Here is a 14,288-nt window from a genome sequence, read left to right on the forward strand (position 1 = left end):
TCTAAAATAAGGCTTACTACATATATATGTATATATAAGAAAACATATATATATATATATGAGAAAACTACTAGTTTTAAAAAACCCTAGGTTTTCAATAAAAACATATAATTATCTATTATATTTGCATAGAATTTTAATTATATATAATTTATTCAAAATATAACTATTTAAAATTTATTCAAAAACATAAGTTCTTTGAAAATTATTTTTATTGATTTTCTTATATTTATTATACTACTTTACTCATTGATTACACTAAAGCCTTTGACTGTGTGGATCATAACAAACTGGAAAATTCTCAAAGGATGGGAATACCAGACTACCTTTCCTGTCTCCTGAGAAACCTGTATGCAGAACAAGAACAGCAGTTAGAAATGGCCATGGAACAATGGACTGTTTTCAAATTTGGAAAGGAGTACATCAAGGCTGTATATAGTTACCATGCTTATTTAACTTATATGAAGATTGCATCTTGAGAAACTCTGGGGTGGATAAAGCACAACCTGGAATCAAGATTGTCAGGAGAAATATCAATTACCTCAGATATGCAGATGGCACCACCCTCATGGCAGAAAGTGAAGAGACACTAAAGAGCCCCTTGAAGAAGGCGAAAGAAGAGAGTTAAAAGGCTGGCTTAAAACTTAATATTCAAAAATCTAAGATCATGACATCCGGTCCCATTACTTCATGGCAAATAGATGGGGAAAAAGTGGAAACAATGACAGATTTCATTTTCTTGGGCTCCCAAATCACTGCAGATGATGACTGAAGCCACAAAATTTAAAAATGCTTGCTCCTTGGAAGAAAAGCTATGACAAACTTAGACAGAGTATTAAAAAGCAAATACATTACTTTGCTGATAAATGTCTGTCTAGTCCAAGCTATGGTTTTTCCAGTAGTCTTGTGTGGATGTGAAAGTTGGACCATAAAGAAGGCTGAATGCCAAAGAATTGATGCTTTCGAACTCCAGTGGTGCTGGAGAAGACTTTTGATAGTCCATTGGACAACAAAGAGGTGAAAACTGTCAACCCTAAAGGAAACCAATCTTAAATATTCATTTGAAAGACTGAAACTGAAGTTCCAATACATTGGCCACCTGATGAGAAGAGCTCACTATGTGGAAAAGATACTAATGCCAGGAAAGATTGAGGGCAAGAAGAGAAGGTATCAACAGAGGATGAGATGGTTGGATGACATTAAGGACTAAATGGACATGAGTTTAAGCAAACTCTGGGAGACAGTGAACGACAGGAAGCCTGATGTGCTCCATGGGGTCTCAAAGTGTCAGACACAACTTAGTGACTGAGCAGCAACAAATCATTTATACAAATTTCTTGACATAGTTTCTTCCATTATTGAATCTCTGCATAGACAGTGCCAATTTTCTTTATACTTGAACAAGATTCTCTTTAAATTGAATGGTACCACCCCTGACTGCTATTACCAAAATAATCTATTAAATATCCACCAAATTGGGGTAACATTGCCATCTGCTGGATAGGTTTATCAAATTTTTAATGTTTGGTAATGAATGTGAGCATTATGTGCACTTGAAGTTGAAATAAACCCACACAATATCTTATATTCATTGGTATCCATACATCTAGAGTTTCTTCTCAATAAAGTATGAATTCAAATAAAAACTGAGTACATTAATTTCCATGAAACAAAGTGAATCTATGGTAAAGAGGTTTTCTGCAACAAAAAAAAGTCTGAACTTGTTTAGAAATTGTCAGACAACAGTGACTTCTGACTCACAAGCAACATAAACATGAGTGTTCACTTTCTTTCTTATCCCACCAGCCAGACACCAGGTTTGTGACCAATGTAAATAAAAATGTGAAATCCACATCACTGCTTCAAACTCAAAAGGACAACTTATAAGACTAGTCACCAGGGATTTCTTCTCAGTGCATTCAAACACCTGACAGAGAAGGACATTTGACTTCTTTTGCTTTGAAAATAGAATATCCTATTTTGAAAAAGAATGCTACACATTCATGGAGGAATCTTGATAAACCCAAAGAGTTTAGTGAAAGTGAAAGAAAAAAACAGGCTTCTCTGTTGGCTCAGACAGTAAAGAATCTGCCTACAATGCAGGAGATCCAGGTTTGGTTCCTGGGTCAGAAAGATCTCCTGGAGAAAGAAATGGCAACCCACTGCAGTATTCTTGCCTGGTAGATCCTATGGACAAAGGAGTCTGGTGGGTTACAGTCCATGATGTCTCAAAGAGTCTGACAGGACTGAGCGATTAACACTTTCACTTTTAGTTCCCTGAGGTCAGAGTTCCTCTCCTTCTAAAAACTTATTTCCTAGCCTATAGTTATGTTCCTTAAATGATATAAGACATCATTAGTTATCAATGAATGATAAAAGGCAACCCTAGGAGGCAGAATATTAGAGCAGTAGGAATTCCTCTTAGACTGGGTACCCATGTTGAATCAAAATGTTTTTGATGTTTGGCTTTCAAAAATAGGGTCTTTTTCCAGAATGAGCAGTTACTATGAGGAGAGAATATTTTGTAACACAAATTGAAACTATCAAAAATAGGTAAAGACAGAATAGGTCAAAAGAAAGGTCTTCTATTAATTGAAAGAGATAATGCCATGAAAACACTTTTGCTGCCATAAACAGAAAAAATCTTTAAGTGATTTTTTATTTTGTCCTCCAGATTCAAAAGAATATATCTTGGCTATAAAACAAGCAATTGGTTATAAAAAGTCTAAAAAGACGGAGAAATTCATAAAGTTTGATAAACATGATTTTTTCCAGTAAGCATCAAACAATCTATTGTAAATTACAGAAAAATACTGACAACTGACAAATTAGTGGGGAAAAAAATAGTTACAAGAAAATATAAGACCTTTGACAGATGAAGAAAATCCAATCTATAAACAAAACAGAACAAAAACAAGAAATTCAAGTTATAACTCAATAACAAAAAATTCTTCTAAATTAAGAATAAAATGAATCTATGAGCAAAAGAGAAAGATGTAATACCAAGTGTTATTACAAGGAAATGTTTTTATTTCAAATATTCAAAAATCCTGTAAGCATCCAAATTATGCAGAATGGAGAAGAATGAAAAACACAGAAATAAAAAAAAACAGGGAAACTTTAAAGGATATTTATAATGCAGATACAATTAAAGATATTTTGGAAGGGTAGTAGGTAAGAAGTTATACAGAGAAGACTCAAGATTCAAGAATTCTGTACTGAAGTCAAAATACTCATCACGCACTAAGCAAACAGACTTCCTTGACTCATAGTAGGTACTTATAAATTATTCATTGATTAAAGTCATTAAAGCAAAACTTTAGTAACTATATCATTCATATAAACTTCCTGAATAAATTACATAAATATAATCTCTCTTTGAATGAAAAATGAATAAAATCCAAACTTGAGGAAGAGTAAAAAAGCTTAGTGTTGGCAATAAAGCCAACAAAATACAAAATCATGTCTAAATAACTAGTATAGAAAAGTATTCTAAAAATAAAAAGTAATCATTTATGAGTCATTTTAAAAAAGAGAAGATAGATAATATAAAAATGCAATTAATATTTACTAGTAAATAAATATCTCCTATTTAATTTTAGAAATCCAGTTAGGTATATTAAAAAAATTTGTAAAATTTTAGCATTCATGTTTTACAAATGGAGTCAATGGATTACTCTTTTTTTACAAGGATGTAAATTTTATGTAAGTATGTATTTATTTATTTAAATTAATTTTTATTAGAGTATAATTGCTTTACAATGTTGTGTTAATTTCTGCTGTACAGCAAAGTGAATCATCTACATGTATAAATAGATCACCTCTTTTTTGGATTTCTTTCCCAATCAGGTTGCCACAGAGCATTGAGTAGGGTTTTTATACTATACAGTAGGTTCCCATTAGTTATTTATTTTATACATGGTGTCAATAGTGCATATAGCTCAATCTCCCAATTCATCCCACCTGATTTTCCCCTCTTGGTGTCTATATATTTGTTGTCTATGTCTGCATCTCTATTTTTGCTTTGGAAATAAGTTTATCTGTATCATTTGCTCTAAATTCCACATATAAGTGATATTCTCTAATATTTGTTTTTCTCTTTCTGACTTCATTCTTTGTGACAGTCTTCTAGGTCCATTCATGTCTCTGCAAATCTCACAATTTCATTCCTTTTTTATGGCTGAATAAAATTCCGTTGTATATATGTATCACACTTTTTTATCCTTCATATTGTCAACAACAACAACAAACAATAATGCTTTGAGTGTGCATGTTTCTAGTTCATTGAAAAAGCACAACACATTGCAATGGTAAATCATTTTCTCCCATTACATCCTTGAATTTTTCTTGAAGGGTTTGTTTGTGTTTTCTTTGCATTTGGATGGAAACTTGAGGAGTTTCCTTAACTGTTATGGTTAGTTTTAGGTAATTTAAAATATTAAAAGTACTTTAGACCATAAAATATATTTCTAATTCACAAATTTAAATGCCTAGTACCAGGTAAAAATCGAACAACCCAGTATGATCTAAAGCTGAAACATTTTCCTCATTTATAACGGCACTCTCCAGAAAGTGTGTTTATGACCAAGGTACTCTTTTCTCCCCCTACATAATGCTTCTTCTTCTCAAAACACATAACTGTGGTATCTGACAATGTTGAGATAGGGCCTCAAGTATAAAGATGCAAAGAAGGGGATCAGAAAATTCTTAAGCAATTTTGCCATGATATACACCAACAATTTCAAATTTGGCAGGTAACTAGGTGTATTGTCTTGAGAAAAATTACCTCATTCTGGGGATCTCACTCCTGCAATTTCCTGTATAGCAAATTCCCACTGAATATCCCCCAAGTTCACAGTTCAGTTCAGCTCAGTCACTCAGTCATGTCTGACTCTTTGCAGTCCCAAGGACTGCAGCACTCCACCTCCCTGTCCATCGCCAACTTCCAGAGTTTACTCAAACTCAAGTCTATTGAGTTGGTGATGCCATCCAACCATCTTGTCCGCTGTTGTCCCCTTCTCCTCCTTCCTTCAATCATTCCCAGCATTCAGTTCAATTCAGTCACTCAGTCGAGTCCGACTCTTTGCGACCCCATGAATCACAGCACGCCAGGCCTCCCTGTCCATCACCAACTCCCAGAGTTCACTCAAACTCATGTCCATCGAGTCGGTGATGCCATCCAGCCATCTCATTCTCTGTCGTCCCCATCTCCTCCCACCCCCAATCCCTCCCAGCATCAGAGTCTTTTCCAGTGAGTCAACTCGTCGCATGAGGTGGCCAAAGTATTGGAGTTTCAGCTTTAGCATCAGTCCTTCCAATGAACACCCAGGATTGATCTCCTTTAGAATTAGGTCTTTTCAAATAAGTCAGTTCTTTGCATCAGGTGGCCAAAGTATTGAAGTTTCAGCTTCAGCATCAGTCCTTCCAATGAATATTCATGACTGATTTCCTTTAGGATGGCCCGGTTCTCAGCACCCAGGAATCCTTTTAGATTCTCTCTGTTGAGCTCTATTTTCCCCGTCTTGGGCAAAACCTAAAGTAAGGCCTTTCTGACTCTCCTTTGTGACTTGATTCATATGAATCAATAGAAGTGCTCTCAAATATTGATACTTTGCCTCACAAACTGTGAAACATCAGATATCAAAGAACCACCATGATTCTGCTTCAGTAAACCACTTCATCAGTCTCTCTCACTTTCTTAGTTGTAAACCAGACAAGAGCTCAAGGTGTTCTGTCTCGTACAGTTGATCATAAATTATCTCATGTAGTCTCCTTAGAGCCTTTTTTTGTTTGTTCAGGATTGGAATAACCACCACCAATCATAGTTTCCCATTCCCTCCAAGGAACTCACACACAGCTCCACAATCCCTGAAAATACTTGGAAATATCCAAATCTCAACCTAGGTGGTCTCTCAGTGCAAGTGAGATGAGGAACTACACAGTCATTTGTATCAGTGCACTACTATTAATACTTTTAAAATTATAATTTAGCATGCCACTTTAAAAAATATAAATCTAATTTGTTTCAGCAAACATTTATTTTATTTTTTATTTTTATTTTATTGGAGGCAAATTACCTTACATTAATATATTGGTTGGTTTTGCCATACATTGACATGAATCCACCCCAGGTGTACATGTGTTCCCTTTCTTGAACCCCCCTCCCACCTCCCTCTTTCCCATATCCTCCCTCCAGGTCATCCCCGTGCACCAGCCCCAAGCATCCTGTATCATGCGTCGAACCTGGACTGGTGATTCATTTCACATATGATAATATACATGCTACAATGCCATTCTCCCAAACATTTATTTTAAAAATTGAATATATATGCCACACCTGATAGCTCAGTGGTAAAGAACCCTCCTGATAATCCAGGAGATATCGGTTCAATTCCTGGGTCAGGAAGATCTTCTAGAGAAGGAAATGAAAACCCACTCCAGTATTCTTGCCTGGGAAATCCCCTGAACAGAGGAGCTTGGTGGGCTACAGTCTACAGGGTTACAAAGAGTTAGATGCAACTTAGCAACTAAGCACAACAACAACAATATAGAATGGACAATACACCCACTGTGAGTAGGAATCTTTAGAGTTCTAGAGTTTTTAAATTGAATAAATGGATCCCAATTCACTAGAACAAAGAAAGTAACAAAGAAAATCTAAATCTTAGGATAGAAAGCAAAAGATATTACTGCATTAATGATGATTGTAATAGCATAAAAACAACAAGTATTTCTTTAAAAACACATGAGAGTTGTAGGACCAAGCATATCATGCATCTCTCCATTCATTTCAACTCACTCTCCTCTTTGTCAGTTCTCAGATGTTCAATTTATTACCTTTAGGACTGGCCCCTGCTAACAAAGTGCATTATTTACTATAACGTTAATTCTTTAGAGTATGATTTTTGCAACTAAAATATAAGAGCCATATGGCAGGGACACTTGGTAAATTTGCTCATGGATGTTTTCATTGTGGTAAAAGTTATAATGTGCCATTTAGTAGATAATGTTTGTTTTTGAATAGATGTAAATTAGAAAGAGTCTAATGCTAGGAAGGATTGGGGGTGGGAGGAGACGGGGACGACAGAGAATGAGATGGCTGGATGGCATCACCGACTCGATGGACATGAGTTTGAGTGAACTCCGGGAGTTGGTGATGGACAGGGAGGCCTGGCCTGCTGTGATTCATGGGGTTGCAAAGAGTTGGACACGACTGAGCGACTGAACGGAACTGAACTGAAATTAGAAAGATATCTCACAATCAACTTACATTGTTCTCTTGATACATGACATATAAGCAGAAATTTTTACTGAAGCTTAGAATATATAAAATACCTTTTAAAAATAGACTGTTTTTTGAAGTACTTTTAGGTTCACAGAAATATTAAGCAGAGGTCCAGGAATTTTCTGTATACCTCCTACCCCCGTTTATATATAACTTCCCCCATACAGCATCCGTTATGACAGGGGTACATTTGTTAAACATGATGAAACCTACAGTGACACATCACTATTATTTAAAGTCCAGAATTTACATTAGGGTTCACTCTTGATGTTGAACATGATACAAGTTTAGACTACCAACTACAAATTGACAGTTGCCATTGGCACTTGCCATCTACTTCTATAAGGATTAAATCATATGCTGTTGCAGTTGATGATTTTTCAACACACCCTGAAAGGAGTTCAGAGTGGAGAGCAGAAATTAGGCACTCTGTGCTCTGGGGGAGAGAGAGAAACGGTCAAGACAGGTATTCAGATAGTTAGATATTTTCAGGAGCTGATTTTATAAGCCAAAATCTTGTATCTCCTCAATCCAGAAAAGCACTAAAATCCTTCATGGTGACAAGCAGAAAGATCATGACTAGCATAAAATTTATGGAAAAATATGCGCTTGATTGCATGTTCTCATTCTTTTCCAAAATCACATATATACTGACCTTCCCCCTGTCTCTTTGGAGCAAATTCTCAAAACTATCTGATGTGCTGTCTCCCAGGCTGCAGTCCACATTTTGGCCCCATTAAAACTTAACTCACAACTCTCATGTTGTGAAATTTTTAAGTCGACAAGACTAATGTATAATGACATGTGTTTATCATCATAGCATTATACAGAGTAATTTCACTGCCTTAAAAATCCTCTGTGCTCTGCCTATTCATCTCTCTCTCTCCTAAACCCTCATAACTTGATCTTTTCCCTATCTTTACAATTTTGCTTTTGTCCTCAATTTGGAATCATACAGTATGTGGCTTTTTCAGATTGGCTTCTTTCACTTAGTAATATGCATTTGAATTCCACTCATGTCTTTTCATAGCATGATAGCATCTTTCTTTTTAGCCTGAGTTAGCAAGGTCATAAAATAATTTTTGATACAGTTATAATATTTATGTATTTGCTTTTTGTTAATTGACTCCCTAATTTAAATTAACAGTTCAATTCAGTTCAGTTCAGTTGCTCAGTCGTGTCCGACTCTCCGAGACCCCATGAATCGCAGCACACCAGGCCTCCATGGTCATCACCAAATCCCAGAGTTCACTCAAACTCATGCCCATCGAGTCGGTGATGCCATCCAGCCATCTCATTCTCTGTCGTCCCCTTCTCCTTATGCCCCCAATCCCTCCCAGCATCAGGGTCTTTTCCAATGAGTCAACTCTTAGCATGAGGAAGCCAAAATATAGGAGTTTCAGTTTCAGCATCAGTCCTTCCAATGAACACCCAGGACTGATCTCCTGATCTCCTTTAGAATGGACTGGTTGGATCTCTTTGCAGTCCAAGAGACTCAAGAATCTTCTCCAACACCACAGTTCAAAAGCATCAATTCCTCGGCAATCAGCTTTCTTCACAGTCCAACTCTCACATCCATCCATGACCACGGGAAAAACCATAGCCTTGACTAGGCGGACCTTTTTTGGCAAAGTGATGTCTGTACTTTTTAATATGCTATCTAGGTTGGTTATAACTTTCCTTCCAAGGAGTAAGTATCTTTTAATTTCATGGCTGCAATCAGCATCTGCAGTGATTTTGGAATCCCAAAAAATAAAGTCTGACACTGTTTCCCCATCTATTTCCCATGAAGTGATGGGACCAGATGCCATGATCTTAGTTTTCTGAATGTTCACCTTTAAGCCAACCTTTTCACTCTCCTCTTTCACTTTCATCAAGAGACTTTTGAGTACCTCTTCACTTTCTGCCATAAGAGTGGTGTCATCTTCATATCTGAGGTTATTGATATTTCTCCCAGTAATCTTGATTCCAGCTTCTGCTTCTTCCAGCCCAGCATTTCTCATCATGTACTCTGCATATAAGTTAAATAAGCAGGGTGACAATATACAACCTTGATGTACTCCTTTTTCTGTTGGAACCAGTCTGTTGTTCCATGTCCAGTTCTAACTCTTGATTCCTGACCTGCATACAAGTTTCTCAAGAGGCAGGTTAGGTGGTCTGGTATTCCCATCTCTTTCAGAATTTTCCACAGTTTATTGTGATCCAGAGTCAAAGGCTTTGGCATAGTCGATGAAGCAGAAATAGATGTTTTTCTGGAACTCTTGCTTTTTCCATGATCCAACAGATATTGGGAATTTGATCTCTGGTTCCTCTGCCTTTTCTAAAACCAGCTTGAACATCTGGAAGTTCACAGTTGACGTATTGCTGAAGCCTGGCTTGGAGAATTTTGAGCATTACTTTACTAGTGTGTGTGATGCATGAATTGTGCAGTAGTTTGAGCACTGTTTGGCATTCCCTTTCTTTGGGATTGGAATGAAGACTGACCTTTTCCAGTCTGTGGCCACTGCTGAGTTTTCCAAATTTGCTGGCATATTGAGTGCAGCACTTTCACAGTATCATCTTTTAAGATTTGAAATAGCTCAACTAGGATTCCATCACCTCCACTAGCTTTGTTCTTAGTGATGCTTTCTAAGGCCCACTTGACTTCACATTCCAGGGTGTCTGACTCTAGGTGAGTGATCACGTTATCGTGACTATCTTGGTCATGAAGATCTTTTTTGTACAGTTCTTCTGTGTACTCTTGCCACTTCTTCTTAATATCTTTTGCTTCTGTTAAGTCCATACCATTTCTGTCCTTTATCGAGCCCATGTTTGCACGAAATGTTCCCTTGGTATCTCTAGTTTTCTTGAAGAGATTTCTAGTCTTTCCCATTCTGTTGTTTTCCTCTATTTCTTTGCATTGATCTCTGAGGAAGGCTTTCTTATCTCTCCTTGCTATACTTTGGAACTCTTCATTCAGATGCTTATATCTTTCCTTTTCTCCTTTGCTTTTCGCTTCAGTATGTGATTGTAACTTCAAAATGTATAAAGCACCGAAATTTATACCTACAATGTAGTTCTCTTTTTTGACAACCTTACTTAAAAAAAAAATTCTTGTGGATTTTCAAATAGGTAGTTTAATGTATGTCTAAAAATTAGTTAAATGTTTTTCACTTTGTGTCAAACCTCTTCCTCTTGTTTCCCTAGCTCAACAAAAAGTGCATCATATACATGGTTTGATGATACAGGCAAGAGCACTAGCCATGACTTTTTCTCCCATGCTCCCCATAATAGTTTACTAAATCATGCTGATTTTGGTTCCTCTCTATTACCAGAACTTAACTATTTGGTTCTGGAATCTTTGGCACTTAGTTTATGTCACTGTCAATGATAAAGTAGACTAATCAAATTTTCCAACTAATACTCCTCTAATTTATTCACTTCTTGGAGCTAGAGTAACCTTGGAAATAAACAATACCATTATTTGTGAATTCCTATAATGGCTTTTTTCTTTTTTTTTTGCTATTTCCATTATCTTAATAAAAAATGTAAATCTCTTGGCAAAATCAACAACACACTGCAAGAGCTGAGTCCTGCTCATATGTCCAGCATTAATTCTGAACTCACTGCCTCCTTCCATAATATCCTCAGGCCACACTGAATGTCTTTCAGCTTCTAGTTCTTCCCTTGGAATTTTTGCATGTGCTATTTCCGCTGTCAGGCACATACTTTCTTCTATCTAACAAATTTAAACTTGCTAAGAGCTGCTCACCATTTTCACCACAACATGGAGACTGTTTTCTCCCAAGAGCCTTCCCTGGTCTTCTTTTGATTATTGTTGTTTTTCAGTGATTAAGTTGTTTCTGATTCATTTTGACCACATGGACTATTGCCCACCAGGCTCCTCTGTTCATAGGGTTATCCAGGCAAGAATATTGGAACGTTTGACATTTCCCCCTCCAAGGGATCTTCCTAGACTAGGGATCAAACTTGTCTCTTGAGTCTCCTGCATTTGCAGGAAGATTCTTTACCACTGAGCCACCAGGGAAGCCCCTCCTTTGATTATACTCAATGGTAATTAGCTGTGCTTCAAGGCTTTACATATAATAACTTATTTAATCCTCATAAACAAGATTCCCATGAGTTAGGGTGACATATTTGGTTCATCCTAAAGGAATGTGAATTTGCCAAGCAGGAGTTTTATTAGTGACTGCTCTTGTCCACAGCATTTGTGGAAGAAAGAAGAAGGAAGTTAGATTGGACAGAAGGAATCAAGCTGTGATATAATCTCAAGGAACTCCTTAGCCAACAGGATGATGGTTCTGAAAACAGAATGACTGTAAACACTGAGTTGAGGTGACAGAGACCTGGGATGCTATTCTCTTGTGTTTTGGCCATTGGATGTCAGACACCCCAGGCAAGTGGACTGAGTGAGACTGCTCTCTAGCTAAATCCCTCCCTAAAATGAATTTGACATTGAGAGCTATCTGCTGAAAGCAATCCCAGCAGCTGGCATAAGGTTAGACATTGTTCTTATCCCACTTTATAGATGAGGAAACTTAGCAACAAATATGTTGGGAAACTCATCCTGTTTACACAGCAAAATTACTAGTTCGAGGATTCAAACCAGAGAGTCTGGCCACCAGTTCATAACATACACAACATCTGTTCTTGATGGATTACGGGTGCAAATACAGAAAAGAAAACAAAAACATTTCAGAAATAAGATATAGGAAAATAACATGATGTACTTGGCATATTCCAACACTTTAAAGCAATAATCTAAAGCAATAATCATAAATGAATACCTGATAATTTGGACTATGTTTAAAAGACTTTGTCAAAGAGGCACATCAAATAATTTAAAGAGAAACCACAAACATAATATTTAAAATAAATAGCTTAACAAAATCTTTGCATCCAGAAAACAAAATTGTTAAGAAAACAAAATTGAAAAGTCAATTTTAAAAACTTTGACAAAAGATTTGAATAAGTTCTTCACAAAAAAGAAAGTCCAAATGGTCTATAAACATCTTGAAAGGGCTCTACTTTCATAAACATCAGTAGAATACAAAACAAAACTGTATTGAAATTCCATAATATACCCCCAAGTAGTTAAAATGAAAATAAGGTAAAACAATACAGAAATAAATAAGTTGTGATAAGATAAGAACATAGACCAAGAGCAAAACCTCATGTACTGCTGGTAGAGAGCTAAAATCAGTGCAACTGCTTGGGAAAATCATTCAGCAGTAACTACTAAAGGTGAACATGTTAAAATAAAAACTTTTACTTCTAAATAACCCAACAAAAATGCATGTACATTCTCAAAAATATGTACAAGAATGCTTACAGCAGTATTACTAGAAATGGACCCAAACTGAAACCTATCCAATTTCTAATAGAGAGTGGAATGAATGAATAAACCCTGATATATTTACACAGTGATGTACTGTTTGTGAAAATGTATGGATTACTATTATATTTAACAATATGAACTGAGCCATTAAATTCAGGCAGAAAAAAGTACATGTTCTGTGATTCCAACATTATAAAATTTACAAACAGGAAAAACTAATCTATGGAATTAGAAGGAAACATAGCAGTTATTCTGAACGGATGGGAAGGTAATACTGGAAAAGAACACAGAGACCCATGTGAAAGTCCCTTGGTCGTGTCTGACTCTGTGCAAACCCATCGACTGTTAACTGCCAGGCTCCTCTGTCTATGGAATACTCTAGGCCAGAATCCTGATGTGGGCAGTTGTTCCCTTCTTCAGGGAATCTTCCCAACTCAGGGATAGAATCCAGGTCTCAAACATTACAAGTGGATTCTTTATCATCTGAGACACCAGGGAAGCCCATGGTTGTTCATAATTTGAGGTTCTTGATCAAGGTGCAGGTTATAATGATAGGTTCAATTTATGAGAATTCACCAAGCTGTGCACTTATGATTTGTGCAGTTCTCTAAATGTCCTGTTGTGAATTTTAGTTCACAGGAAAAGTAATCCCAAGCATCCTGGGCCCAATGTTCATGATTTTAAGGACAATGTCCATTCATCATTTTCTATATATGTGGGAGGAAAGTAAATGATTATAATTGCCTTGTATTACAAGGTAAAATCATATGATAAACTTGAAGGTTCAAATGTGATACATTAGTTTTGGCCCTAAACGTGCATCTCAGAAAAATTCTTGAATTTGCCCAACAAATATGTAAAAGAATGTGCAGATCTGCATTATTTGTTGGAAAAAAAAAAAGAAAGGAAAAATGATTAAAGACAGAAAATATTCCAACTATTCACCAACAAGTCAACAGGAAAGTAAATTGTGGTATGTTAACAACACATTATGTATTGGTGGTATACATCAGTGAACACAAATAAACTACAGTCACCCATAACAGTGTGCATTAATTTTAGCAATAAACTGTTGGCTAAAAATCAAGTCCCTGAAGATTACACAAAGCATAAAAAAATTTTTAACTATCCGGAAAACAATAAAAACTAACAGCACAATACAGACATTTCTCCAAAGAAGACATAAAGATGGCTAACATACACATGAAAAAATGCTCAACATCCCTCATAATCAGAGAAATGCAAATCAAAACCACAATGAGATACCATTTCACACCAGTCAGAATGGCTGTTATCCAAAAGTCTACATGCAATAAATGCTGGAGAGGGTGTGGAGAGAAGGGAAACCTCTTACACTGTTGGTAGGAATGCAAACTAGTACAGCCACTACGGAGAACGGTGTGGAGATTCCTCAAAAAACTGGAAATAGACTTGTATATAAGTACAACAAATTTTAAAATATAAACACTAATTCTAGATGGAAGTTATTGTACCTAAAGGGGAGGCAAGGGTGTGGGACATCAAAGGAGCACATGGCATTAATAAACATAACATATCAGTAATGTTCTAGTTCATGAGCTGTGATAAGAATTTACAATTTTTTCATTTTTAACTATTCACATAACATTATGTACATGACTTACATATATGTTTCATATATTTTTG

The sequence above is a fragment of the Moschus berezovskii genome, chromosome 1, assembly GCF_049115385.1.
Source record: "Moschus berezovskii isolate FMDL1 chromosome 1, NW_MosBer_1.0, whole genome shotgun sequence".
NCBI lineage: Eukaryota > Metazoa > Chordata > Mammalia > Artiodactyla > Moschidae > Moschus > Moschus berezovskii.